Raw genomic sequence first — 6000 nt, 5'->3', positions numbered from 1 at the left:
GTACTGGGGGGGGGGGGGGGGTCATTTTTTCCAGACTTGGTGATATTCATAGCTGGAGACAGCTAACAGAGCTTGTGTTTAACAGAACTTCAGAGAATATTCACAGGAGTGTTTTCTAGAATGCTCATACGTTCACCAATGTTTGCCTCAAATAACGGCGCGTTGTCCACAGAGGGGCAAGTAAGGTACTTGAACAATAGTTTTGACGAAATTGTCGGATGTGATCTACGCCTTCCGACGAGAGAAGAGAGACAGAATGGAGCACACGCCGTTAAAGAGTTCTACTACAACGGCAGTGACATCACGTTGCAGGATAACTACACCACAGCTCTGATAAGTGTGAGGCACTGGATGAACTCACGAAAGGCCAAATACGTAGCACATCACACGTTAATGAAGACATGAAAATACTGCTATGAATACGCAACCTGTAAGAACTGAAAATACGAGAATTTCAAATGATTGTGTAATTAGTTGAAACACGAGTTGTTTATCTCATTTTCACGTGAGTTTTGAATGGACTGAAGCGCTGAGACCCAGTTTCTTTACTTACAATAGTGTACAAGAGTATGTGTGTGTAAATTTGTGTGTGTGTGTGTGTGTGTGTGTGTGTGTGTGTGTGTGTGTGTGTGTTCGTGTGCGTGTGTTTGCGTGGCAATGATGAGTGCCTGGTTAGTGTTGTAGGGTAAAGGTCTCGTTGGTAACGAATATTACGGAAGATGGTCAAACCATGTGCCTATTGTCCTGAATAACATCAAGGGGGATTAGCATATATTTATGTAGTGAGCGGGTGACCAACAGTCTCACATGTGCTCACTCTACGAGACACTGCAGAGAGGTTCGAGATTTAATAAAAGACGCTGAAAAGAGCTTGGTGGGAAACAGTTTTCCGCCATGTGGTCTTCTCTTGTTGCTCATGAACTGCCGTTAAAAACTGAAAACCATCAGGCTTCGAACTGGCTCCTCTCCTGCGAATCGAGAGGTTTCAGTTGCTACACCGTCTGGATCTTTTACGGCTACCAGTGTAAAACAGCACGCGAAAGTTTATGTGCTGTTAACCATAGGATGGACAATTCTCGTCACACTTTACGAGCACTACCGCTACACGGGGCATTTTCTGCGTAGGCTATTACAGCAACACCAACCTCGTCAATAACTTTTATCAGAATAGGATACCTTTCTCTTCCAGGTGTCACACCAAGCTCACTCACGTTGTCTAATTTCAGTATCGTCTTCTTTAATCCATTTCATGACACCAGGCCTCTGGTCAAACTTTTCACTCAGCGGTACTCTCTCGATGCATCACTGTAATTGCTGTCGTTCACATAGACGGGTTCACTAGCAGCGCACAGTCTCTCTTCTCCGTAAATATACTGTTCACTCACTTCATGGATTGTCAAATGACAGCTTGGTTGTCATATAGTTCTGCAGTGTGCATCGTCAGATTTGCGCTTAGTGGCCAAACTAGGAACTAATATTTTACGTCGTAAATCGGTTCCCCGTTAACGCATTAGCATATCTATCCAGTATCGCTGCTATGAGACAATCACAGTCCACATTGGACCTCTACGATAAACTGCACTTTAATTACAACTACCCAAAACCTATTGGAGAGCGGATAACTACAGGACAGAGTTAAAATTTAAACATTACAGGCTTCCTCCAGTCCAGGCAATTTGGGCAAATCGGTTGGTCCTCCTACACTGGGTGTGTTCTAGGTTCTAGCTTAGGCGGTGTATAAGAGCACCATTTGCTCAAGGGCGGCTCCAGAGGAAATCCCGAAAAACTATAATTTTTGAGTAAGAAAACTATCAACTGAGGGGGTGGCCACTTCTATTATTTGTCTTCATTGGAAATCGTCGAAATTTTTACCATGTATACTTAAGATAAAGTTCTCAGTGAATCATGAATCTTTTTTTCAAATAATTATCCGGTATCTAGATCCAGAGGTTCCAATTTACTTTACTTTTGCATGTAACATTTTTGCATCTAATGCCCGGTCATAAATGTACACTCCTGGAAATGGAAAAAAGAACACATTGACACCGGTGTGTCAGACCCACCATACTTGCTCCGGACACTGCGAGAGGGCTGTACAAGCAATGATCACACGCACGGCACAGCGGACACACCAGGAACCGCGGTGTTGGCCGTCGAATGGCGCTAGCTGCGCAGCATTTGTGCACCGCCGCCGTCAGTGTCAGCCAGTTTGCCGCGGCATACGGAGCTCCATCGCAGTCTTTAACACTGGTAGCATGCCGCGACAGCGTGGACGTGAACCGTATGTGCAGCTGACGGACTTTGAGCGAGGGCGTATAGTGGGCATGCGGGAGGCCGGGTGGACGTACCGCCGAATTGCTCAACACGTGGGGCGTGAGGACTCCACAGTACATCGATGTTGTCGCTAGTGGTCGGCGAAAGGTGCACGTGCCCGTCGACCTGCGACCGGACCGCAGCGACGCACGGATGCACGCCAAGACCGTAGGATCCTACGCAGTGCCGTAGGGGACCGCACCGCCACTTCCCAGCAAATTAGGGACACTGTTGCTCCTGGGGTATCGACGAGGACCATTCGCAACCGTCTCCATGAAGCTGGGCTACGGCCCCGCACACCGTTAGGCCGTCTTCCGCTCACGCCCCAACATCGTGCAGCCCGTCTCCAGTGGTGTCGCGACAGGCGTGAATTGAGGGACGAATGGAGACGTGTCGTCTTCAGCGATGAGATTCGCTTCTGCCTTGGTGCCAATGATGGTCGTATGCGTGTTTGGCGCCGTGCAGGTGAGCGCCACAATCAGGACTGCATACGACCGAGGCACACAGGGCCAACACCCGGCATCATGGTGTGGGGAGCGATCTCCTACACTGGCCGTACACCTCTGGTGATCGTCGAGGGGACACTGAATAGTGCACGGTACATCCAAACCGTCATCGAACCCATCGTTCTACCATTCCTAGACAGGCAAGGGAACTTGCTGTTCCAACAGGACAATGCACGTCCGCATGTATCCCGTGCCACCCAACGTGCTCTAGAAGGTGTAAGTCAACTACCCTGACCAGCAAGATCTCCGGATCTGTCCCCCATTGAGCATGTTTGGGACTGGATGAAGCGTCGTCTCACGCGGTCTGCACGTCCAGCACGAACGCTGGTCCAACTGAGGCGCCAGGTGGAAATGGCATGGCAAGCCGTTCCACAGGACTACATCCAGCATCTCTACGATCGTCTCCATGGGAGAATAGCAGCCTGCATTGCTGCGAAAGGTGGATATACACTGTACTAGTGCCGACATTGTGCATGCTCTGTTGCCTGTGTCTATGTTCCTGTGGTTCTGTCAGTGTGATCATGTGATGTATCTGACCCCAGGAATGTGTCAATAAAGTTTCACCTTCCTGGGACAATGAATTCACAGTGTTCTTATTTCAATTTCCAGGAGTGTAGTTTGAACTGATGTAGTTGTCACATCGCAAGGGTGTTAGGATCAACGCAATGGTTCTGAGCTCGCCAGACTAGTCTGCATTTTTTCACCAGTAAACCGTAATAATGCAGTGTCTGTATAATGAGAGCTTCACACTTGTACCAGTATGCCTAAAGTGCTACTGCAGTGATAAAAAATTGCCTAAAAAGCGTCTTGACATGCGTAAAAACAACTTAATGTAAGTGCCAAAAATTATGTGAAACTGAAAATACTGCAAATTCTGTTACATATTTCTAATGACATTTTTATTCCTTCCCGATACAGATCGTAATCATGAGGTTTTTGATGAATTGCGATCTACGAGCGAAGCATCCATTGAAATGTAAAGCAAACGATTTTGTTACAAGCTTATATAATGCGTAGTTATTGGTTGCTAATATTTCTCACATGTGTCGTACGTAAATGAACTGTAAAAACATTACTGGCATATAGAATTCGTTTTATGTAAGCAGCAGGTCCTGCTATAGTAGGGAAAAGAAGGGAGCCAGAGGAAAAAGGGCTCTTGTCGGAGCATACCTTCCCAGTTTCGCTGTCATAAGTTAATCACAGTCCATATTGGACTACCCATAACCTTTCCAGTTTTACATAATTTTTGGCTCTTATTTTAAGTTGGTTTTACGCATGTTAAGACGCTTTTTACCCAATTTGGACTAGCTCAGAACCACTGCGATTATCCTAGCACCCTTGCGATGTGATAACATCGGTTCAAACTGATTTTACGCCTAAGACCGGGTGTTAGATGCAAAATTTTACACGCAAAGGTACAGTTACTTCGAACACGTTCATTTAAAATACTTTTATAGAAAAATGGAAAACCAGATGCCTCAATCCTCATCCTGCCTTTCTCAGCAAAAATTGCAGCATACAAACATATTCGAAGATTTTTGTGCTGACGGAGAGTAGCAGACAGTGATGGGGATGACAGAGGAAACATTGCCAGTGGGAGAGAGAGATGGTAAGAGGAGATACTGATGAAGCAAAAGAGAGAGGAGACAGTGGATGGTGAGTGGTGACCACGCGTAGACTTGGGTTTCGGTGGGGGGGGGGGGGGGGGGTCTGGACCCAGACATATCGGCGAACTAAATTACGTAAGTACAGGGGAGAGCGCATTTTGGACAGAAATTATACGCGTGGGTATAGGGAAAAATAAGCTGGACCTCCCCTGAATTTCTGAGCTGCAGATGTATGGCTGCAGGTAGTGGCAGTGGGAAAGGAAGACAAAAGGAGAAAGTGTAAGTGAGTGAGTAGACAGTGGCAGTGGGGTTCACTGGTAATCAATATAAGTAAAAGGAGGCACTGGGAGAGATATATACACTGAAGCGCCAAAGAAACTTCTATAGGCATGCGTATTCAAATATAGAGATATGGAAACAGGCACAATATGGCGCTGCGCTCGGCAACGCCTGTATATGACAGCAAGTGCCTGGAGCAGTTGGTAGATCGTTACTGCTGCTAACAATGTGAGGTTATCAGGATTTAAGAGAGTTTGAAGGTGGTGTTTTAATCGGCGCATTACCGATGGGATACAGCATCTCCGAGGTAACCATGAAGTGAGGATTTTCCTCTGCGACTATCTCACGATTGTACCGTAAATATCAGAAATCTGGTAAAACATCACATATCCGGCATCGCTGCGACCGGAAAGAGATCCTGCAAGAACGGGACCAACGACGAGTGAAAAGTCGTTCAACGTGACAGAAGTGCAACCGTTCGTCAAATTGCTGATGATTTCAGTGCTGCACCATTAGCAAGTTTCAGCGAGCGAACCATTATACGAAACATCATCGATGTGGGCTCTCAGAGCCGAAGGCCCACAATTGTACCCTTCACTGCACGATGCAAAGCTTTACGCCTCGCCTGGGCCCTTCAACACTGACAATGGTTGTAACCGTAGGCTTCCGCGGCCGTTGTCAATGTCAATAAAATTCTTCTGGGTTAGAGACCGCATTGTCATTTATAAAATTCCAACGTTTCGGCGTCTGTTGCAAGACGCCTTCCTCAGGGTGTGTTGCTAACTGCTGAATGCGCGCAAGTGTGGGTACATATATACTATGGAAGAGTGTTGTGATTGGATGTGAGGATGAGGAGGAAGGGTACTAGGAGTTCATTTTATTGGCGTTTACATTTCGTCTTGTTATTGGCGGAAATAGGCGTTTTCCATTGGAGTTTCCTTTACTGCCTGCCATTGGTGGAAATCGGCGAATAGGAGACTTAGCGGCGACTGCAGCGTAGCGTTGTTTACTAACTGCCTAGTATCGACTACGCCGCGTCAGCGCTCTGTGTACCATCCTCCGCTGTGGCCTACCGCACGCCTGTTGCTTTGCGCGAGCTGTTCTTCTGCAAAGCTGTCACAGCAGGCAGCAAAGACGCTGGAAGTCTGTACCCGTGTTCTCTGTTCATATTATCGGGTCGCTTGGCTATTTCTATTGCCTCTCTAATCTTCCTCTTCAAACTAAACGGCTGTTTCGCCAGTACTCGGGCCTCTCGAAATTCGATGTTCATCCTGCACTGCTCATGATGTTCTGAC

This window comes from Schistocerca gregaria, chromosome 2 (assembly GCF_023897955.1).
Source record: "Schistocerca gregaria isolate iqSchGreg1 chromosome 2, iqSchGreg1.2, whole genome shotgun sequence".
Classification (NCBI taxonomy): Eukaryota; Metazoa; Arthropoda; class Insecta; order Orthoptera; family Acrididae; genus Schistocerca; species Schistocerca gregaria.
Note: the sequence above shows the minus strand (reverse complement) of the source record.